General features: G+C 60.2%; 1 protein-coding gene across 7 annotated transcripts in view; it reads right to left on the reverse strand.

Moving 5' to 3' along the window:
- The window catches only part of RAI1 (retinoic acid induced 1), a 118,205-nt gene that overhangs the window by 23,988 nt on the left and 70,820 nt on the right, over nt 1-23,397 (reverse strand). The window contains exon 1 of one of the 7 annotated variants that reach the window (XR_012375039.1): nt 1,215-1,606. The exons of the other annotated variants lie outside the window; for them this stretch is intronic. The gene's annotated coding sequence lies outside the window, so the exon portion shown is untranslated. Of the gene's footprint in view, nt 1-1,214; nt 1,607-23,397 lie in introns of those variants that run through there. 7 annotated transcript variants of the gene reach the window in all.

Raw genomic sequence — 23,397 nt, forward strand, 5'->3', positions numbered from 1 at the left:
TCTATTTGTGTTCCCCCCCCCTCACACCCCCGCTCGCCCCCGCCCGGTTTCCCGGCCTCTGCGCCAATCCGGAAAGCGCCACCAAAGACGCCGCGCCGCCTCCGCCGCAGCCCAACCCGCTGACCCCAGCAAGGTCACGGCGACCTCGGGCTCCGCCAGCAGCGCGCCCGCCCGTCCTCTGCCGCCGAGTGGTGCCTCTCCGCGCCCGGCCCCCTCCCGGGGCGCCTCCCCCCACCCCCGTCCGCGAGCCGCGGTAATTGGAGGCGCCGGGAGAGACAGGAAGGGGGCGCTGCACTCGCCACGAGGCGGAGGCGGCGCTGGACGCTCCGCGCCTCCCTCCTGCCTGCACTGGGACCCCGGGGGGCTCTGCCCCCCCAGCCCCCATCATTCATCTCCCTGATTCCCGCTGTATCCGCCCTCGGAAGTCAGCCGAGTGAAGCAGCTGTTCCTTGCACACTCCACTTGACCAAAGATGATGATAAATGAGGCCCGGGCTGCGTCGGGGCCGCGGCGGCGGCCGCCAGGGGCGCGCAGGGCGGGGCGTACGGCCTGCAGCCCCCCTCCCCGCGCCTCGGAAAGGGCGAGGACGCGGAGGACAGAGGCCGAGGGGCACAATCAAAGGGCCGCACTACCCTCCCGGCGCCCGGCGCAGCCCCCCCGTCCCGGCTGCGAGCCGGCGGCGGACGGAGGTGCGCCCGGGACGCCCGGGCCGAGGCGGAGACCTCTTACCCGCGGCCCCGCCCCCGCCCTGCCCACCCCTTCCCCTAAAGCCGCGGTCCCCAAGGCGCCGTCGCCCCCACCCCACCCCCACCCCGTGCCTCAAACCTATTAACGCTCGTAAATAATGAATAATGGAGCGCTTCCCTCCAGCCGCGCGGGGCTGCGGGCGGGGGCCGCTGCCAGCTGCGCCCCGGCCTGGGGAGGGGGCGCCCCCCCACCCCGGCCGGGTGCAGGGGGCCCGGGCGCGCGGCCCCGCACACGTGCAGCCGCGGCGCGCAGGCGGGCACCCCGCCCCGCGGAGGAGGGGGAATCCCGCGCTGCCCTCCCCAACGCCACCTCCCCTGGAGTCCTCTGGCACCGAACGAGGCGAGAGAGCGCGCGCGAGCTTCCCAGCCGGAGAGGGTTATTTTTAACCTGCCCCCCTTTCTATATCTGCCTCTCGGGTTTGCGCGCCCGCCCGCCCGCTCCACCAGCCGAGGACGCGGGCTCCTCACCTCGCTCGGCGGCTCCGGCCTCTGAGCGCCTCCCCCGGCCCGCGGCCCCCGCCCCTGCGCGGGCATCGCGCGGCTAAATCTCAGCCTGGAAAGGACCGATTAGGAGCCGCGTGCCTTTCTGCGAAATATTGGAACCGGGTGGGGTGGGGGCGGGGAGCCCGGCGCTCTCGTCCCCTCGCCTCCCTCCTTGCTCGCCGTGACTGCGAGAGGCGGCTCCGGCGCTCCCTCCGCAAAACAGGGGGCGGCCAGGCCGGGGCGCCGAGCCCCCCTTTGCTTTTCGCCCTTCACTCCTCAACGCCCACCCTTCAGTCATCGACAAAGCTGGAGCTTCTAACACACCGACCCTCCGGCAGCGGCGGCGCCAAGTGGGGCGCTGCCTCCCCCATCTCGGCCTCCTCCCTGAGCCACTCCAAACAAACACACCATTTAAACAGCAGCGGGCTTGCACACCAACTTCAAGGCGGACCCCGCCCGTGCCCGTGCCAAAGGCGCACGGGGGGGGGGGGCGGGGGCTCTTTCCCCAGCCTTGTCTCCCTCCTCTCAGACTTGGCCTCCTTAGGGGCCCCCTCGCCCCTCCCTCCCATTCCCTTCCCCTTGGCGCCCAGCAGCCCAGACCCCCCCACCCCCCTTCTTCAGGGGAATGAGGCAGCAGGAAGTTCATGTCCATTCCCATTACCTTGCTTTCCAAAAGGCCACCCACCCAAACCCCAGCCTGTCCTTACCCCCAAAGGAGGGGGCAGCGGAGGAGCTGGCTGAGCTCAGAAGCCCCCTCCAGGCTTTGACTGGATCATTCACTTGACATTTTCCAGACTCTGCTCACGCCCAATCCTGGAGACCCACAGGCACAGGGCCCCCTAAGGACCCCCCTCTTGAATGAGGTGGGGTAAAAGACAACTGCTGCAAAATATAGGGGAAAACTGTGGAGGAAGTGGTGGGCTTAGGAGGGAGAAGGGCGTTTCAGCGGCAAGGAGCTGCCTGGCTTAGTGGCAGGAAAGAACGCAGCCTATTTGGGAATCTGAGCCGGATTTCTCTCCCCAGCTTAGCTGGAGGGTGGGGGAAGGGTCCGGCCCCCACCCCAAGCGAGCCACCTCTGGCTGGGATTATGGTAAGCCTGGCAGGCTGGAGCGGGTGTGTGTGTGTGAAGATGCATGTGGACTACAGATGTGAGGACAGCAGGTGCCACCAGGCTTATCTGATGACACCTTGGGGCCAGGAGCTGGAGCTGGGGGGCCCAGGTGGCCCTGCAGGTGACGCAGGTCCAGGAGGCAGGAGAGAGCAGGCCCCCTAGCACATGCAGGGCCTGGCAGGGCAGAGTGGGGGTTCTCCAGGGACTTCCCCCCCCCAGCCAGCCGAGATACTGAGCCTGGGGCCACCCTCAGATCTAGAAAGTTCTCAGTAACCTCAGACTATTAGAAGGGGTTTAACAGCAGCAGCGTCAGACAGCATGCTGTCTGGCCCCCTCCTACGGCCAAGGTGCCTTGATAGATTTTACTTCTAACCCTCAAATTGCCCTTCTAGGAGGTGACGTCACCTCTCAATTCACAGCGGTGGAAACTGAGCTCCAGAGCGTGGAAGAAACCATTCTGGAGGCCTTTGCCAGTGCCTCCCACCTGGGGCTGTGGGTAGGGCCTTGAGCTTTGCTTCCTGACAGCTGGGTATCCGGGAGGTGCCCAGGGGCTTGAGGGCGCAAGATAATGAGGTCCTGATTTGCTCCTTCGGAAATTTCAGAAAACTGGATTTCTTGGGAGAAAGCAAGCGCAAGGAGTTGGTGAGGTGGGGAACTGGAAAGAGAAGCCACAGTGCCCACCACCACCAACTCCTCGCAACCAATTCCTCCGGCAGATCTAGTTACCCACTGCCGCGCCGGGCCCCCTGTTGAGGGACCCCAGGTGGGGGTTTGGCTCCTGAGGCTGCAGAGTTATTGTAAGGGAAGCCTGGAGTCCACACTTAGGCCTCCTGTATTTGTCTGTAGCCCAAATAGAAATCTCACACACCATGTACCCCTGCCCCCAACAACACACTAACAGCTCCTATTTTGATATGAAAAGCATCTCTGGCCCAAGACTGGGTGTGGAGTGGGCTACCCTATGGATGAACGGCTGGGACCCTGTCCTCCTGGTTACCACTGTTTCCCGCCCCCCACTGCCCTGGCTGCCCCCCATTGCCAGAAAGGGAACTTCCATTTCTGGGCAAAGCTTGGATGGATGGCCTGCTGCCCCCCGCAATCCCTGGGTGGGGTGGGGGAATCCTGGCCAGCCCCCCAGACATGTAGCCCGGTGACCAGAAGCACTGACCTGTGGGGAAAGTGAACCACCAGCCACTGCCCCAGAGGCTGGGCCAGAGGTGGCCTGGGCCTGCTTGCCTCAGGACGGAAAATATTTGCCTTTGGTTTTCAGAGGCCACCTCCTCCTGCTTGATTTTCCTCTCTTCCACACAGTTGTGAAATGTGGAGGTGCTTAAAGGAAGGGAGGGTGAGGGCAACTGTCCGAGGCCAGTGGCTGGCCGTTTTGAACAGCACTATGTTTCTCCCAAGGTGAAGAGAATCCTTTCGGCCTGCTGGCCCGCACCCCGAGTTCCCTCTGCCCAGGTCCAGCCCCCTCGGGCCTCACCAGCCCCCCCCCACCAGAACCACCCCCTGCTGGCTTCCAGTCACTCGGCATCTGGGGGAGACGCCTGACCCCAATGCTGTCTTGTTCTGGAAAGTTGTTCTGGAGAATCTTTCCTGGCTGGTTCTGGGGTGCTGGTGACCGCATGGGGAGCGGCAGGCCTCTCCAGCTCCCAAGACATGTCCGATTCCCAAGGGCCAGGCCCGCCAACTGTGAGGACTCACAGGCGGCCAGCCGTGTGGCTCTGGGGGGCAGGGAGGCAGCATCCTCCCCCAGCCCCATCCCAACCGTAAATGCCAGTGCCCCGATGGCACACGGCTCTGGGTTCAAATCCCACTTCTGCCCGTGATCTGCTGGCTGGCCCTGGGCAATTCACTGAACCGCTCTGCGTGTTCCTCAGCTGAAACCTTATTCACACCACACTTACAGGGTCAGCGCGAGATGGGAGGCTGTGCTGAGCTTTGCACCTGGTAGTGCCTCTGGCACTGTCCACGGGGGGCGAGGGCCAAGTGCTGTACTCTGCCTCCTGGGGAGCTGTGTGTGTCTGAGACAGAGCAGGTCTTCTGGAAAGTAGGGCTTTACGGGGGGGGGGGGGGCCCCCCCCCCCAGCTGGGGAGGCTTCTGGGACTAAGAATTAAGGTCTGTCCCCAGACGGTGTCCTGTCCCCCATGGCAGGTGCATTATCTTCCCAGCTGGAGTTTCGGTGTTTCTCACACACTACCGTGCAGGTCGTAGGAAGATGGGAGATTCTGATGCTGGGGGCCAGGGGTGGGGCCCGGGACCCTGCAATCCGAAAGAATCATGGGCCAGTCCAGCTGGAGTGAGATCTCAGCCCTCGGACACTCCAGGTCCCACTGAGTCCTGGAGGCTGGGGTCGGTGAGGGGCTCCGGGTCCGGTCCTGTCCTGTCCTGAGGAACCAGGACCAGACTCTGGTTCTGCGGCTCTGGGCCCCAGGTCTCAGAGCTGAGTCCCCGCAAGTGGCGTGAGCAGCCCCCAGGACTCTGCATTTGGCATTGCCTCCGGGCAGCGACACACTGATAAAAGGCAGCTTCACTCTGCTAAGCTTGTGACCACTTCCAGGCTGGGCTTCCTGGGCCTCAGTGTCCCCATGGGCACAGTGGGAAGCCGGGATACAGTGATTCCACACTTTCCATTGGTGGTTCCCCACGCTTCTTCCGTTCCCTGGCCCTTTCCGAAGGTACAGCAAATCTCAACCCAAGCGCGGACCCCAGGGGCAGACCCTAGGGGGCTGCATTCCTTGGGATCCAAAGGTCACGCAGACTGACAATAAACAGCACCCAGTCTTGCTGTCTGCCCTTTGTGCCAGTCCCTGTCCCAATAAGCACTTTGCATCTACATACCTCATCCTCACGACACCCTCGGGGTGGGGGTGTGTGGGTACCATCATCACCCTTCTTTTAGCAAGAGCTGAAACCCACCACTTGAGGTCACACCACTGGTCAGGGGTGCAGGGCCTGCAGTGACTGGACTCCCATTGTTTCCAGCCTGGGCCCCTCAGACATACATGGCCTTTGAGGATTTCCTTACGGGAAATAGCCGAGTTGATTTTCTAGGCCCGGAGCAGGTGTGGACGTGGCGCATTGCATCTACCCGTACAGTGAGGGTGTGGGGCAAGAGCGGATGTGGGGAGCGAGCTGGTACAAGCTCTCCAGAGAGTTTTTTGGCAATACAGACCCAAATGGAAACTGCATGTGCCCTCTGGCCCTGCAGTCTTGCTCCCTGCCCGTCGCAGAGCCTTTTGCGCAGGGCGAGGACCCTGGTGTCCTTCGCAGCAGTGAAAGCCTGGAGATCCCCTGCAGTGTCCATAGGAGGAGAATGAAGAACACACATTTGGGGAATTCCACACAGTGGAGTCTAGAGAGTAAGGAAGGGCTCTGTGCACAGATGGGGTGTAGTCTTCAAGCTGGGGAGAAAAACTGTAGAAAGTGTGCAGAGATGCTCTGCTGTATACAAGGGGAAAGTATGTTCGATTTTTTTTTCCCCATGAGCATATAACCCTTACAGAAAGATTTTAAAGCTTATATGGATAAATCTCCATCCCCTGGGCTATGCGAGGCGGCTGAGGAAGGAGCCTGGTTTTGGGCTCCAGTCTGGCATGGCTCCATTCCAGCTGTTGGATTATAGGCCAGAGGGTCCTGCGATCGCAGCTTCATCAGTAGGATGGCACGAGGGGCGCCTGGGTGGCTCAGTCTGGAAAGCGTCTGCCTTCAGCTCGGGTCATGATCCCAGGATCCTGGGATCGATCCCTGTGTCAGGCTCCCTGCTCAGCAGGGAGTCTGCTTCTCCCTCTCCCTCTACCCCTCCCCCGCCGCTTGTGCTGTCTCTCTCAAATAAATAAAATAAAAAATCTTAAAAAACAAAAGTAGGATGGCACGAGGCCCTGCTGCCAAGAGCGGTCAGCACCCCTGTGTCCTGCACTGGGCAATGGGCATGATGGGGACCATGCCCCCACTTCACAGGTGGGGGAACTGAGGCCCCAAGTGGGGGGGGGCGGCGAACCTGAATCTCCCTATAGTCTGTATCATCACTTCTGGGCGTACAGCCTTGGGGGGCACACAGACAGGACTGGCTTGAGATAAACCCCCGGCACACAACTCCCACGGGCTACTCCTGGCGCTACGTGTCGCCGAACATTCCAGTCCATTTCCACCCGCAGTGTGCTTCCTTCAATCATCAGAACAAAGGCAACACACATTGTAAAACTTAAAAGCACTGGCCAAGCTGGGCCTGGCTGAGACGGAGGGGGTCCAGGAGTGTCTGGGGCCAAATCCTGGCTTTGACACTACTGACCTGAGGGGCCTCGGCACGCAACTCCAGCAGCGTGCCTCAGTTTCCTCATTGGTGAAACAGGAGGAAAAGTAAGTCCCTCGGAGGGTGGGTAAGAATTGAGGGGCGCCTGGGCGGCTCAGACATTGGGCGTCTGCCTTCAGCTCAGGTCGTGATCCCAGGGTGCTGGGATCGAGCCCCACATCGGGCTCCCTGATCGGCGGGAAGCCTGCTTCTCCCTCTCCCACTCCCCCTGCTTGTGTTCCCTCTCTCATTGTGTCTCTCTCTATAAAATAAATAAATAAAATATTAAAAAAAAATTGAGAAAGTGGACGGTCGTCCAAGCCAGGCCTGGCAGAGGAGGGCCCAACAAGTGAGCTGTTATTTCTAAAGGGTAAATATTTATATAATTTTTTATAACAGAGGGAAAGTTCAGGAAAATCCCTGAAGGGTCCTAGCTGGCTTGGGAGGTGAGGCCAGGCGGGGGTGGGGGGTGGGGGAGTAGGGGGTGGCGGCGGGAGCTCCTTGGAGCGACAGGAACCTAGCTCTGGCATCCCGGCCCCAGGAGGAGCTGGTCCCTGCCCTGGGTGGGCGGGCACGCGGTCTGGGCATAGGCAGGCAGCGCCCAGAGCAGGTTGGTGGGACAGACTTGGCCGGAGGCCCCCTCCAGCCCCGGGCCCACGGAGAGAGGGCTCAGAAAGGGCCCTGTGTTCCACCCTGCTCCAGGGCTGGCTTTTTCCAGACCAGAGCCTCGTGAGCCTTTGGAAAGAACATTCAGTCCCTGAGGCCCTGCACTGACTTTCTGTGTGACCCCAGGTGAGTCACCCCACTTCTCTGGGCCTCTGTGCCTTCACCCGTTACATGTGGATCGTGATAAGCACCTTCCTCACAGGACCCGACGGGAAAATGGACATCAAGGCGCTCTGTCATCATCCCCTGCACAGTGAATTCTCACATGGTGCTTTTGTGTGCAGGGCCCTGGTTTAAGAAGCAGCTTACATATTTTAACCCCTCTTACACATGAGGCAACAGAAGCACAGAGAGGTTAGGTCAGTTGTCCAAAGTCACACAGCTTATAAGGAGCCAGAAGCACTAATAGTAGGTCAATAATGAGAGGTCGAATACTATTATTAGAATCCACGGCTGTGAGGTCAGACCTAGGATCTGGAAGCTCTGAACTCAATTCCTGGAGGCAGCTCTGGCCAGGGTAGGAAGGCCCAGGAGGGAGCACTGCGTTGTGGTCGGCTATGATTTTCATGGCAGGGAGCTGCTGTCCCAGGCACTGGGATTTTTTTTTTTTTAAGATTTTATTTATTTATTTGAGAGAGAGAATGAGATAGAGTGCATGAGATGGGGGAGGGTCAGAGGGAGAAGCAGACTCCCCGCTGAGCAGGGAGCCCGATGTGGGACTCGATCCCGGGACTCCAGGATCATGACCTGAGCCGAAGGCAGTCGCTTAACCAACTGAGCCACCCAGGCGCCCCCAGGCACTGGGATTTTAAGCCCCATACTTCCTGGGTGCCCTCCACAAGCTGGGAATCGACAGAAGTGCCTTCTTCCCTGCCACATCATTTTAATTCCAAGGGTAACTGTGCAAGCAACCTACGAGCACCCACATTTTGCAGACAGCACGATTAAGGCCTGGAGGCCAAGGGAATTTCTTGGTGAGCAGCAACATTTGGACTTCAACTCCGCTCATCTGGTTCCAAGTCTGCTACTCAGGGCGAGGATCCTGGGCACCAGCAAGAACCGTGGGCACCAGAGATCCCCCTGAGGAGGGGAGACTTTTGGAACCTGCAGGGAGTCCCTGAAAGCTTGTTCTGCCCCCATGCACTGTCCTTGGAGCATGTGCTCTGCTGCCTCTGGGCCTGAGCCTCCTGACTAGCCCCAGGTGCTGGCTGGGTCATTTTACAGACAGGGAAATGGAGGCCCACTGAGGGGCAGGGATTTGCTCCATGGCTCAGAACTACGTCCTGGTACCTATGGGCTCCCCTCACAGACCGCCCCCCTTCATTTACCCGACACGTGCCAGGGACTGAGACAGCCGTACGCTTCAGAAGGCAGGTAAGTGCCAAAGCACAAGGAGGGCCCCTAAGTCATCCCTGAGTGGGAACAGCGGGTCAGAAAGGACTTCCCGAAGGAAAGGCCCCCGGAAGACAGGAGAAAGGGAGGGGAGGGTAATAAAAACGTGAGCATGGCTTGCAAGTTGAATGTGCATGAGGGGCAAGAGATGAGAAAGGGGCAGGGTCCACGTGCGATAGGCCTTGCGGGCCATGTGAAGATCTTGGACTTCGTGCCTAGGACAATAGGGAGCCACAGCGGGGAAGGAAGGGAGTGAGTGACACTATCGGACACATGCCGTAAGTTCCCAGAGCCGTAGTGACTGACGAAGGTGGGCACAGGAGGTCAGGAAGCTGGGACCGGTTCCCTGAGAGCAACGAGGGGAGCCAGACAGAGTGGGGGCACAGCTCGGGCCACGGCCCCTTGTCACCAGTGCTGGGGACTCAGGAGGGAGTGTGATTCCCATGGGAAAGGGGTGGCTCTGGGCCCTAGCGCCCTCCAGGCCAGCTTTCCTGGCAGAGAAGTTAGGCATCTGCCTCTCACTGGGAAACAAAGGCGGGGGCCGTGGAAACATTTGCAAGGGAGACCCCCCCCAACCCCGCCAACCAAGCAGCCTGACATTGCCCTTCTTCTGCCGAGGCACTTCTTTATTCCTGTCCCTCCTTTTCAGGCCAGCACGCCCCTCTCGAGGACTGGATGGGCCATCGGGTCCACCCGACACCCACCCCCCCGCCCCCTGAGCTCCTTTGTCCCTTCCCCTCCCCCCTCAGAGCCACCGCTGGAAAGATTTTGTCTTCTCAAACCAACGGTATTTAGAGATCACCCACTTGTTCTCTCTCACGGGGCTCCAACAGCTAATTGGGGCCTTTGATGGACGTGAGCAAGCCAGGGGTTCGTGGGCCGCGCGTTTGTCGAATGAATGAGCAAGTGGGTGGCTGGGTGGGTGTTGGATGGGTGGGTGGTGGGTGGAAGGCAGTGCTAGCCCCAAGTAAAACCATTGCTACTTTTGTTAGCTTGAGCAAAATACGATTTCTCTAAGGCTTGTAAGAACATGGCAGGTAATTCCCAGGGTCCCACAGGTCCCCTTTGCAGCCGCCTTTCAGGATACCTGGGCTGAGACACTCAGAGGGGAGCAGGCCTGCCAGGCCACACAGGAAGGGGCCACTGGAGATCCCTCCCCCCGGCTCCTGCCTCCCCATCTTGTGTCATCCCACCTCTTCCAAAGACCCCCTTTTTTGGCACCCTGCCCGCCCTGTGGCTCCCACAGACCCCCGGGGAATTCCCCTGACCTGTGGGTGTACCCCAGGCCCAGGGTCCCAGGGACCCTCTCCCGTAGGGGCCAGAAGGGCGTGTGATAAAGGAGGGAAAGGTGCCCGCCAGAGCCCGCCCGGCAGCTTTGCAGAGCAGTCCGTTTGTCATCTGCTGAGGACAGTGGGGATGGTTTAAGGTGAAATTTAAGCCCATTAGTGCTTGGCTAATGACATCAGCAGAACGGCGAAAATGAAGGCAGGGTGTGTGAGCGCCCATAAATTGTCAGAGCTGGCGCCGCCTCGGTCTTTGGGCCTGGCTCCCGGGGCCCCTCCGCCGGCCTGGGCCAGGTCTCCACCCCCACCCCTGTCCCTGAGTCGCAGGGCGGGCCCTTCCCCGGGGCCTGGCCAGGCCATGCAGGCCGGGGCCCCGGGGTCAACGTGCGGCTGGGGCCTCCGCCAGGGCGTGAGAAAGGAATCGGCCAGGGAGCCCAAGCGTGGAGGCAGCATCTTCTTAATCTCCCCCCTTTTATAACTTCTGTCTTTTTTATGCACACGCAAGAATCCCGGCTCAGCCGCTGGTATCTCTTCCCCGGGCTAATCCCTGACAGCTCTGTTTATGTCTCCCATAATTCTCCAGTTTTATGGTTTTTTTTCGGGGCCATTAAGCTCCCAGCCACAAGCTCCTTCCCCTGCCCCCGCCTGCCTTTGTCCTTGAGGCCTGGCAGCCCCACTGCCCTTTGGGAGACAGGCTGTCCTCCCCCAGCAGGTGGACACGGACCTCGGCCAGAGGACTCGCTCAGGACGGCCATGTGGATGCAGACTTCTGGTCCCCAGGCCCTCCTGACACCAACGCCCCTGTCCCTCCCATCACAGTCTGGTCCCTCCTGTCCACCCCAGGGGCCAGGAGGGCCTAGCAAAGTGCTCTGGACCTGGGCCACGCCCACCTCCCCAATGTCAGTCCCATCCCTTTGGTCTCCCTTCCTGGCTGATCTCTTCTCCTCCCAGAGCCCTGGCCAGCTCCTGAGAACAAAGCTCCCCCACCTTCCCCCTGCCCCAACAACCCCTGCAGCTCCAGACCCCTGGATCCAATGCATCCATGGCATCCTGAGGCCCCCTCCGCTCCAAAGACCTTGCTTTCTGCCCCATGTCCTTCTGTGGCTTGTCTCTGAGGAGGCTTCAGAGTCCCGGCGGGGGCGGGGGGGCGGCCCTGCCCGAAGTCTTCTCATCAGACCCCTCCTTCCCATCCTCATAGCCACAGACTAGAATCTGGCCTCATCACCTCCTGCTGGGAATTCCGTGCCCATCTCCAAGCTGGGTTGCCAGGTTCCCAGCCTCAGCCCCGTCTGGCCTCTCACAAGCTCTGCTCAGGGCATGATATCCCTTGCGATAAAGCCTTCAATGGCTCCTGAGTACTTTCACCTGCTCGAGTTCCCCTTCCCAGTGTGGTGCTCAGACGTCTCCATCCCCGGCGCCCTGCGGAGAACCAGCTCCGGCTGCCCTGCAGTCTGAGATCAGACCTCAGCTGTCCCCAGCAGGGACTGTCCCAACGCCAGGCCAGTTCACGCCTCCTGGGCTACCCTTCCCCATCCCTGCAGGTCCACATGCAAGGCGGCAGGGACCACCGAGAGCCTTTCCCGGTTTCCTCACTAGAAGCAATTCTTCCCTTGCCTCTGGATCCACACAATTTCCTTCTAGGACTCCTACACCTTGTGGGGTGCCTCGTCCCCTCAGAATGGACACCTGGCTACCTGCATCAGCGTCACCCCACAAAGGCCGACATGGGACGTTCCAAGGCAGAGCCGCTCCTTGACTCCCTCTCCTTTCTGCGTACACCCCCTGCCACTCTCACTCTGGGGCCGGCACCCCCTGGGGGCGACCCGGCACCGAGACCGCAGGCACCCGCTCCGACACCCCGGCCCCTTCCCGGGGAGACCTGTGCCCCCTGTAAAAGCACAGGAGGTATTCCCTCTCTGTCCTTCCTCCGCTTCCTCTTCTCCCTTCTGCTGAGCGGCCTCTGGCAGCCAGAGGCCCCAGGCCCCGCCGGCCCATCCACGGTGCCCTGGATGCCCCTTCCCTGTGCACGCGGGCAGCCCAAGTCCCACCTGTCCTGCAGCTGCTGCCCTGGCCTCTCACGCACCACGTGGCCCGCGCCCTGCTCCTTTCCTCGCTCCCCGCCCGGATGGGTGCTGGGGGGCGGGCTGGGGGGGGGGGGACTCAGGCCCGCCTCCACGAGAACGGAGGGAAGGAAACAGACCTCAGAGCGCCTTCACGCTGGGTGTGCCACCCTCTCCTGCTCATGGGCCCTTTAGCGGCCCGAGTGCCTGGCTCCGTTTCAATCGATTCCAATCTGAGTCGTCTGGCGTCTCCCCAGTGTGTCTGGCCGCAGCCCGGCAGGCCCCCCGCTCAGCCCTGCCTGCCTCGGGTGGCATTCCACCCAGACAACCTCCGGCCCTCAGTAGCCTTCCCCGCTGCACGAGCAGCCCCCGGCGTGACCCTTCTCGGTGCCTGCCTCCGGGTGTGCCCCGGGCACAGCCCCAGACCTCACGGGGCAGCGTCCTCCCCTGAACGGGGGGCTGTCCTGGCCTTTGCTTTTCCCTCGCCAAGAGCTCTGAGCACCGACGACGCGCAGGGTGCCAAGCCAGGCGAGCCCCTGGGCTGGTGTGAGGAATCCCATGGAGAACAGGGCACGCTTCGTGATGAGCGGGGCCCCTGCTCCTAGAGTATGAATCTCAAGACAGCGACAGCAGGGCATCAGCGCGAGCACAGGGTGTTTCTGAGCCCGGGCCCTGTGTGGCTGCACAGGTCACAGGCCCAGGAAGCCAGCCCTGGCTCTAGGAGAGGGTCACAGCACCTGCTGCCACCGCCTGACCATGTCCCCTAGGCCCCAAGCACCCTACAGAACACTGCGGGAAGATTATGACTTAATGCAGCAGTCACACCCGAGCGGTCCCAGATAATGTGCATCGTAGTATTTGTGATAGTTCCCACTGACCGAGCACTTACTATGTGCTAAGTGCTCGGCGCATATGAAGTCGACAAACTATCACAGCTCCCCCATTCTAGCGCTTGGAGATGGAGATGGAGATTTGGAGAGGCAGTGTCATTTGCTCAAGACCACACAGTGGGAAAGTGCTGGAAGCAGCAGTGAGCCCAGGCGGCCAGGACTGCAGGGGCTGGCTCCCAGCTGCCCCACACGGCAGGCAGGAGGGCCAGCCCTCTGCCCACCCTGCCCCAGACATCACCGGGCTCTCCTGGGTGACAAGCCTGCAGCAGACAGCCCACCGCGGCAGGTAAAATGTCTACACTTCTGATGTTGGCTCTGAATGGAGCCTGATCCGCGCCGCCCTCAACCTCTCCTTGTAGAGATGCAGAAGCAGGCTCAGGGAGGGCGACCGACTCTTGCAAGGTCAGGGAGCACAGCAGCACCCCCAAGTCCCAGCCCCCAGCAGCCCTGTTTCCAAAGACCCTTTCCCGCCCCTCCGGCAAACGCTCACGATCTGATGCATAATGAAAACGGCAGGATGCAAAAGCGGATGTTCAACATGATCCTAATTTTGTTCCACAAACTGGGTGGAAATGCACAAAAATGCTTCTGTTTTCTTCTCTTTGCTCTTTGGTATTTTCTGTGTTTTCTTCAGTGAGATGAGATTTTTTTTTCAAAGACCAACAGCTCTGAGTTTTTTAGAATGAACAGGGACCAGGAGTCTGTGGAACCCAGTTCTGGTTAATAGAGAGTTGCCATAGATACCAAGCAGGGATTTACATACTCCCCAAGAACCAGAGCATAGCAGACTAGTTTTGGGCCCGTGCTGGTCTGGGTCTCTCTTCCCCTCCCTCTGGAGGGTTCAGAAGGTTCCTCAGGACCGGGAGGCCTGAGGTTATTCCTGGGTTGTCCCTGCCTGGCTCCCCAGGGAAGTCTGGGTGCCCTGGATGGCATAGGCTTCCGGGAGCTGGGCGTCTTGGCATCACCCTGGTTGGCTCTGAAGCGTGTCCCAGTGTGTACCTGGACCACGACTCTGGCCCTCACTGGTCCCCACCTCACTGTGTCCTATCCCAGACGCCTCCCTCAACCTCAAATCCCCCCGCATCCCAGCCAATCAGATCTCCATGATCCTGAGTCCCAGAAGACCAGTCTCCTGCCCCCTCCCCCACAGCTGGCCTCAACCCCATGCCCCCAGTGTTCTCCGGCCCCTCGGAGACCATGGCTCGCTCCCTGTCTCCACACCTTTGCAGTCCCCTGTCTGGAACACCCTCCCTCGCACCCCCTCCGCCCAGAGCAGGTGGCCGTGTCAGTCCTTCTAGGTTCCCAGCCCCCGGGGCCTCGTGCCGTTCTCGAAGAATCCATCAACAGTCCCCTGTGCCCTTCAGAGGTGGGGCCCCCAGCACACCCTCTGCTGAGGCGGGGCCTTCTGCAGACAGCGCCGAGCCACCTCCTGCCCGGAGAGCCCCCTGGGTCTCTGGCCTGAGAAGAGCTGACAGCTCCTTAATAGAAGCGGGCCACAGACGCGCCTGAGTGACATCGCGGCAGGCCGAGAGGCGGCGGCTTGCATCAAAGCCTCATTTTTCTCCTTCCCGTTAGGCAGTGAAACAATTTACATAAAGAGCCCCACATGTGTCTGTGACAAAGATCCATTTCTCCTCATGACTGGCCAGTGTCCCCCGCCCCCTGCTTCCCTGGGCGCCCCCCTTCAGCACCTTGGCCCACTTCCCCAGGAGTGGGGGGTCTCGGGGACCACCTCGTGCCTGGGTCACCCAGACCCGGGCCAGGGGGGAGGCCAGCCCAAAGAGTGACCGTGCCATATCTTTATTAAAACAAAAACAAAAGGAAAACCCACCAACCCTTCAGTGCCAACCAGCCGGGTCTGAGGATCTCAGTAGAGCCTTGTTCTGGTCTCAGAGGAATAAAGGGGTCTTGGCAGGACTAGGGCTGGCCACACACAGTGGCTTCACGTGCCCCTGTAAGTTCACATGTGACACGCCCCCCTGAGCAAGTCACCTGTCCAGCATCGCAGACCAGGCTGAGAAGCCAGGTCTTTCCAGCACGGAGGCCCAAGCTCGGAGCCCATGGCCTCCCCTGCACAGCTCTTGTGAATGCAGGCTGGCCAGGCAGAGAGGCCTGGGTGGGCTCCAGGTAAAGCTCCCAAACCGTCCTGTCTCCCAATGGCCGAAGCCTAAAACCCCACTGTTCTCCTGGCTTCATTTTGGGCAAAGAATTAGCCTCTCTTGGCTCGTCTATTAAGAAATGTCACCCCAAGAAGTAACAGGGCAAGTCTCAGCACCCTGTGAGCAAATGACCCGGGACCCCTGGTCCTGCGCAGCCCGGGGCAGGGAGCAGAGGGAGGTTCAACCAGCCGGGCTCCCCTGGGAGTCCCCTCTGCTGACTCACTGGATGGCCTCAGGCTTCCTGCGCGTCAGGTGGGTGAGGAGGCACAACTGGATGACTTGGGGGTGGGGGTGCTCCTCACACATGCGCCTGGCAGGTGTGAGCGCCATGCATTAAAATATGATAGGATTCTTCTTGCCTGCGTACTAGAACGTGCGGTTAAGGCCTGCAGGCTGTCGTTTGGGGCTGAGCACGCGGCCCCCTGTGTGTGGGCTTTGTTTTTTCTTTTTAACGGGATTTTAGGGGGTGCCGACTATATGTGATTTTCTTTCTTTTTTTTTAGTTTAAAGATCTTATTTATTTACTTGAGAGAGCAAAGAGAGCGAGAGCACGAGTGGGGGTGAGGGGCAGAAGGACAGGGAGAAGCAGACTCCCTGCTGAGCAGGGAGCCCGATGCGGGGCCCGATCCCAGGACCCTGGGATCACGACCTGAGCTGAGGGCAGATGCTTAACGACTGAGCCACCCAGGCGCCCCTACGCGATTTTCATCTTATGTTTACAATATAGGTGGCCCGGTCCTGTGGATGATGAGGCTGCACTGGGGATGCATCTGGATTCTGAAGTTGAGGGGGCTGAGGGCCTGGCCCCACCCTTCACCCGTCTTCTGGCTCCTGGCCTGGCTCACTCTCTTGGTGTCTCCCCAGTGCCCACAGGGGCCCCCTTAAATACCATGAGACCATGGCAATTCTACTTCCAGGCACACAGTGAGCGGGAACACAAACCATGTGTTCTAGAATGTTCGCGGCAGCTCTACTTCTAAGATCCTCAAACTGTAAACTACCCAAACGTTCACCAAAGGTGGAAGGCACCCACTGGCGTATGCACACACTAGAATACTACACAGCAACGGGAAAAGACAAGTGCCATACACAACACGGGCAGAACCGCTTGCCGAGTAAAGAAATCAGGTCGCTGAGATTGCCTCGGGATGAAATTCGCAAGCTGACGGACGGATCCGGGGTGGGCGGTGCCCCGGGTGGGGGCACCTGGGACTTGGGGGGCTGGTGCTGCCCTTTCTGTCGCTCTGAGTGCCTGTTATATACAAGAGTGTTCAGTTGGTAACAATTCACGGGCTGTTCATTTGTGCCCTTCTCTGTACGCAAGTTAATCAAAAGTTCAAAATTAAAACAGAGACCTCAGCCTCCTTTCTTCAGTGCCTCCCGAGGCTCCTCACTTGGCTCGGGGTGAAGTACAGAACCCGTCTTGGCCTGTGTGGTCAATGTCGGCACGCCACCAAATACTTCCTCGTCGTCTCGGCCATGGGTGGCACGTGTCTCCCCTTCCCCCACCGTCCCCCAAGAAGTCAGGGTATTGGGGGGGGCACCCGTGTTGGTCAATGGAATTCAAGTGACAGTGACAAGTGCTGGTTTAGGGAAGAACTGCACAAACCCATATGCCTCCGTCTCTTTCCCTCTGTGGCACGCAAGTGTTCCAGAAGGCTGCTGCACCGTCTGCTTGGATCCCTCGGTGACAGCAGTGAGCTGTCCCTCTGCTGTCTGGTCACAGACACGGCACCAACGAGGGATAAACCCTGTTTGAAGGTGCCAATCTTTCGGGGATGTTCGTTATGCGGCACGACTAGCCCATCCGGCCTAGTATACCGGGCATTCAAGGCTCTCTGTGGCCTGTTCCCTGACCTCTCCGGCTTTGCGAACTGGAAACATTCTGGCTGTGAGTGTGCTGGGACATCAGTTGTACAAACACACTGGGTTTTGTTGTTGCTTTTTGTTTTTCATGTCCTGTGTCTTTGGCACTCCCCGGCATGCCCCCCCCCGCCCTGCCTCCCAGGCAGACTGCCGCATGTGGTGGCTCCCCCTCCTCGATCCCGTGGCCCCAGCCGAATCCCCCTCTCTTGCTGCTTTCCGCGGCTCCTTGAAGGCAGGCGTTGAGTTGGTGAGCAATCATTATTTCCCACGAGAACAAGCAAGGAGGGGAATAAAGACACACAGACGTGACCTCCAGCTCCTCAGGGGGGACCTCAAAGGCAGCTCCCACTTGAGCGATCACAAAGCCAGGTGCAGCCGGGAGGCTGTGAGCCTGGTGGCTCTCCAGGCCCCCTCCCAGCAGTGGCCAGGCTCCTGCGCCAACTCCTGCAGCTCCTGCAGCGGGTCTTACACCTCTCCTCCCTACTCACGGTTCTGTGGGCCGCCACCCCCACCAGAGGACCTCCTGCTGGCTGGGGAAAGTTGGGGGGTACAAGGAAGGATCTGGGGGCCCCTGGGGGGAAACGGTGCTGCCGATTAACCTATTTTAGATGATATAGATTGGAACCCCACGGAAAGGATGTTTTTTTTCCCCCCGAAAGGCCTCCATTTGAGGCCACGTGATAAGTGATCCCAGCTCAGCACTGGCCTCGGATTCCCAGCTAGGAGTGCTGCCAGGGAACCTCCCAGGGCAGCAGAGTTTCAGAGTGGCCAATCATTGGGTAGCCCTGGGGGAACCTTGGCTGTGTTTTGCTCCAGCCCGGTGACAGGACAGGGCTGAATGGGAGACGCGTGGGCAAGAGTCTGGGGGTGCATCAGGGAGCCAATCGGCCATGGAAGCAAAGGCCTCCTGGACCCCCTGTGTCCCTAGGACCCCTCTTAATTCCACTGAATTGTCTCTACCTGCTCCTCCCCACGAGTCCCAAATGCCCAGCCAGTCACAGCAGGGAGGGCTCCGAGTGCGTACCCCTCTTCCTCTGCACTGCCACGGGAGAGCTTGAAAGCTCAGAGAGGGTGGGCTGCTTGCTCAAAATCATACAGGAGAGCTAGTATGGTGGGCTAGCTTTCCTGCCTTGGTGTGGGGGGCTCCCTGGCTGCCAGGGGTGTAGAACTTCCCCTCGGGTCAGACTGAACCCCTTGGCTCAGCCTGCACTGTTCCATGTGAGGCCACCCCTCTCCAGCTCCCCGCCCCCACATGCTCTCCAGCCACTGGCTCCTTGTGCACATCAGGCCCTGACCTCCAGGCCTTTGCACACACACCCTTCCCTTTGCCTGGGCCCCCAAATCTCTGCCCAAAAGCCGCCTCTTCCTGGAAGCCCTCCCTGACTGCTCACCTAAGGGAGCCCTCCACCCCCACAGCCCTTCCCACTCTCTGAAATCACCTCCCTCACGTATTTGTTGACTCACCTTTTGTCAGTCTGCCCCAAGGATGGTAAGCTCCATGAGGCAGAGGGTCCCAGTCCTGAGCCAAGCACAGGGCCCGAGGCGGGGAGTGAAGCCTGTGGCTACTCCCAGGTTCCGGGACATCCTTACGTTCACGAGTTCCTGGTTCAGCCTGCAGGTCCTTGGGCCCCGGGAGTCCTCCCTCCCTTCAGCCTGCACCTGCTGGCCCACCTCCTGAATCTGCTCTCCCTCCTCAGACTCTGCCATCTTTCTCTCAGCCCTGCCCCCTGCTCAGACCCCTCCCAGCCCCCTGGCACCCAGGAGACGGTGTCCCTACCTCATTGGCCTGGCATTCAGGGGTGACCTCCACCCACCTTCCCAGCTTCCAAACCTCGTGCCCCAGCAACTGGACACCCCGAGGAGCTCTGTGCACCTAGCAGCTCTTTCATTCCCCCCAACCTTCGAACACACCGGGCACGATCCTGGGGTGTGCCTCCCCCTCCTAGTCTGCCTGGCACCAGGCTAGTAGTAGCAGGTCTCCTTACCTCAGCTCAAGACCACCAACTCTCAACTCTCGCTGTGACTTCCCAACAGACACCTTCCCGGTCTCCCTCCCAGGCCCCCCCACCGTCCACTGTCTCATCGGTCACTGGCCCGTCGCCGTCTGACGGTATCTGCCTCCCAGCGAGCTGCCGCTTCTGCTTCCCTCACCGTGCCCCCCGCCCCATGCCGGGCACCCAGTAGGTGCTCAGAGAAAGCTAAGGAAGAGTGCTGGTGGATGTGGATGCTGAGCACAGCGGGGACAAGGAACTAGCCCAAGGTTATACAGAGAGGAAATGGGGGAGCTAGGACTTGAACCCAGGACTCCAAGACACAGGCTGGTTTCACCGCCATGGGCCACTGCCATCCAAGCACGCAGTTCGAGGACGCTCCAGGGGCTCTGGGGATGGGGCCATCTGTCGGGGCTCCTTCCCGGGCTCCTCCTGCCATCTCCCCACAGCCATGCCTTGTGGCCAAACTGCTCCTCCCATAAGCCAATCCCCAAATTCTGGGAGGTGAGGGCTTCTCCCTGGGGCCTTTCTCGGTGTGGCCCTGGGCGGCTGGGGCTGGGTGGACGGTGCCACCATTTGGCAGCTGAGGAAACCAAAGCTCAGAGAGGTTAAGGGATCTGCCCCCGGCCACACAGCTGGTTTCCACCTCTGGTTCTGAGAAGCTATCTGGCTTCTGGGTGGGGGCTCTGGGAGTGGGCAATGGGCTGCAGGGGCCCCTCTCCAAAGCAGGGAAACCTGGGGCCAGGGCTCCAACTGAGCTGCCATCAACCCCCAGCACCCAGAAGCTCCCAAAAGGCCAAGGGGTACTGGACTGAGCCAAACTTTTGGGTATAGTCTGGGTGACTTTGGCCTTGATGCCAAGCCTCCTCCGGATCTCTGGCTCCTGAAGCTTTCCTCAGGGTCGCTGGGCCCTCACTGTCTACCTTTTGATCACCATAGTGTTGAACATACACTCACATGTCCTGGGCACTCGTCCGTCTCTCCCCCAAACCTGGCAGCACGGTGGGGGCAGAACCTCGTCAAGATCTCCAGGCCTGCCCACACAGGGTTCTGACCAGGAGGGAGCCCTTAGCAAATGTCTGTGAAGTGAGTGAATGGACCGTTATGCGTTTCCTTCCCTTCTGTAATGGTCCACGGGCCGCCTCCTCCAGGATGCCCTCCCTGAACACCCTACCCCCTCTACCCTAATCAGTGGGAGCCCTTAGTAAGCACAGATCTCACCCCCAGACTCAATTTAACCCCAGAGCTAAATCACAGCATCCCTGTGGGCTCCACCCAACTTCTGCTCACTCACCTCTGGGGATGGAGTGCTCACCTCTTTCTAGAATTCTTCAGTCAGCACCTACTGGGTGCTAGCCTCTGTGCTGGGTGCTGGGTGCTGGGTGCAGCAGCAGGAAAGCTGAGGCTTCTGCCCCCGAAACAAGCACCGGACATTCTAGGTCAGCTGGGTCCCCTCCGGGTGGCTCAGCTCTTGGCAACCTTCACCCCTGGATACGTGAGGACATGGAGAACTATTCCCAATGCATTAAGTGAGAAAAGCAGGTCACCACAGGGATGCAGCAAGACTATGATGCCACTTCGGTCTTAAAAAAAAATCTGTAACTGCCTGGTTCTGGAGCAACTGGGCCCAAAATGTGACCCGGCCATCGGCAGGTGGTAAAGGTCCCAGGGGAGCCTTATTTTCCTGAGCCTCTTGTCTATTTGCTGAATTTTCCACAATGAACGTATATTATTCGTCACTAGGGGGGAACTCTGCCAATTGACGCCTCCTCTTGGCTGGGCTGAAGTCTGCGTCCCCGTTTGTGTCCTGCTTTCTGGAGCACCACAGAGCAAGTGAGAGAACTTGTGGGAAGCACCCTGTAGGCTCCCTGCCCGGGGGGGCTTGCGCTTCTCCAGGTAACCCCCCAGACCCTCACCTGGGCCCTGGCCGGCCCCACGAGCAAAGGCCTCACATCCTGCCCACGCTTCGCTTCCCTTGTGGAGTCTGTACTGATCTGCGCGCCCCCCCCGCCGCCCCCGCCACTGTGATGACAAGTTCCCCACGGCAGAGACCGCAGGCCCAACACGGGGCTGGGCATACAGTAAGTGCCTCATAACAGCCTGCGGAGAGGGGCCTCTGCTTCATGCCTAGCAAGTGGTCTCCCCTCTCCAGGACGATGACGAGGGTGCTAACGGCAGCACCTGCAGGTGGGAGCGATTCACCCACCCCAGCGTCCCTGAACTGGAACCAGAGAGACGACATCTATGGCTCTTCTGCAGGCCCAGATCCGACTTTGTTCCTCCCTAGTCTAAAATCTTCCATAGCTCCCCAGTGTCCTGAAATAACCACCCCCACTCTGAGCTTTGCATCCAAGGTCTTGTACCCTCTGGCCCCTGGTCCCTCCCCCAGGTCCTCTCCTCCACCAAAACAGGTCAGCTTATAGTCCACCGGCCAACGGGTCTGCTTCATGCCCCTGGGCCTTTGCATATGTTAGTCCCTGTCTCCAGAACAGGCGGACCCACCCCTATTCATCCTTCAGAACCCTGCCCAGGTGCCGGCTCCTGGGAAGAGCTCTTCCTGATCCCTTACCCTCCCCCAGATCTGGTGAGTTGCCCCTCCCATTCCTGCTCTTCAAACACACATTGATTATCGCACTCAATGCAATTAAGGGTTGACAAGTCTGTCTCCTACCAAACCGGACGCGACGGGGACTGGGCCTTTTGTCTTTGTTTTAAATCCCCGGTGCCCAGATACCGCCTGCAGACAAACAGGCACTCAGGAGCGTCTCGCTGACAGGTGGGTGAGTCGGTAAACAACATCTGCACAGCCCTTTACAGTTTACGAAGCCTTTTCCCGTCCTCCACCTCACTGGGTGCCTTTCACCAGGGCGGCAGGGAGGGGAGGCTCGGGCTGCCTTCGAAGGGCCTTGGGGGCCCCCTTCTCCCCGCCTGGGCAAGAGCTGAGTCTTGCCAGGCCCCTCCGCAGGGCTCCCCAAGAGCAGCCCGGACACCCTTTCAGCAGGAAGCCAACTGTTTCCCCTGCCGAGGGCTCCCCCCCGCCCCCTGGGGGAGCCGCTGGCTGGTGCCCAGGTGGCGGCCGGTTGGGTAGAGGCTGGGGTGAGGCCGCCATCCCGCCCGGAGCTGTGGGATGCGTTGGGCTGGAGCAGCATCTCCACCAGCGAGTCTTGGTAACAGTTGCTATGTAAAACGCTCGGAGGGGGAATTTACTGTCAGCGTTAATAATAGATGAAGGTTTCAGAATTTTTGATGCCTTACGTTCTAAGCTGTTTGATTTATAATGTCTCTGGAAAGGGAGAGATGAGGGGGGGGGCGAGGGAGGAGGCCCAGAGGCGTGAGCTGGGAGCTCGTGCCTCGCCCCCTCCCCCACCTTTGACAGACCAGGAGGGAAACTGAGGCCCGAGGGGAGAAGCCACGGAGCCATGTGACCTGGTGCCCGATGCCGCCTGGGTCCAACGGGAGGAGAAACTAAGTCCCGGCCCCTCCCGCCCTGCGCCCGGGGTTGTTTTGATGGATTACGGCTTCTCCTTTTAGCGTGAGCAGGTGTATCTCAAGTAGTCTCCGGAAGCGGTGCTGATGGGCGCCTGTGGCGGGGGCTGTGTGGGGCTGATTACAGGCGCTCAGAAGGCAAAATGCAAGTCGCAACTTCCCTTCTGCTTAGCTGCCAGTGGTGGTTATTGTTGAGTCGGGGGGGAAAAGTATCCTCCCTTGGAGAGCAGGCGGCCCGGCTGGGCAGGAAGCAGGGCCGTTGGCCCGGCTCCTCAGAGCCTGAGGGGCTGGAGCGGGGGGAGAGGGGGCAGGGGCGTGGGGCGCCGTCCTGGATGCAGGAGGCCCGGCCCCACGGTGGCCGCTGGGTCCCCTGTACACATGCCCGCACACACACCGGAGCTTGGGCTCAGGCCACCCCCACGTGTGGCAAAGCTGCTCCCCTGCGGAGGTGACCCCAAATTGAGCTGGTTTTAGAGGGGGTGCCTTCCCTTTGGGCTTTCCCACCAAGCCTTTGCCCATGCTGCTGTTTTCATCTGGGATTCTCTCCCGCCTCTTCCAACCCTCCTTGGCCTCTTAGGCCAGGCTAGGAAATCTTCCCTGAGTCAGCAGCCGGACGGGCTCTCTCCTCCCTGGATCCCCAAGACCCCGGTCTTTGGGCCAGAGAAACTGGGCCTGGGGGGGGTGTCCCAACACCCAGATGACACCCCCTCACCTCCACAGCTCTGTCCCCAAAAGTCACGTCATCTCCCACTTACAAATGGGGGTGTGTCTGGGCTCATTCCTGCCTCATTCCTCAGGCCCTGAACGCATGCAGGAGCCCGCACGACCACCACTCCAAGCAGATGGGAGAACTCTGCCCCTCCCTGGCCTCCATTTCCCCCTGCAGGGATCCGCTGCCCAGCATTCGGCACAGGCCTGGTGCGGACCCACCAGTAGCTATGGGGCCCGTAGGAGGAGAGCGACACCCCGTCC

Source organism: Callorhinus ursinus, unplaced genomic scaffold (genome assembly GCF_003265705.2).
Source record: "Callorhinus ursinus isolate GAN/ISIS: 27379988/994484 unplaced genomic scaffold, GSC_fseal_2.0 scaffold43, whole genome shotgun sequence".
Classification (NCBI taxonomy): Eukaryota; Metazoa; Chordata; class Mammalia; order Carnivora; family Otariidae; genus Callorhinus; species Callorhinus ursinus.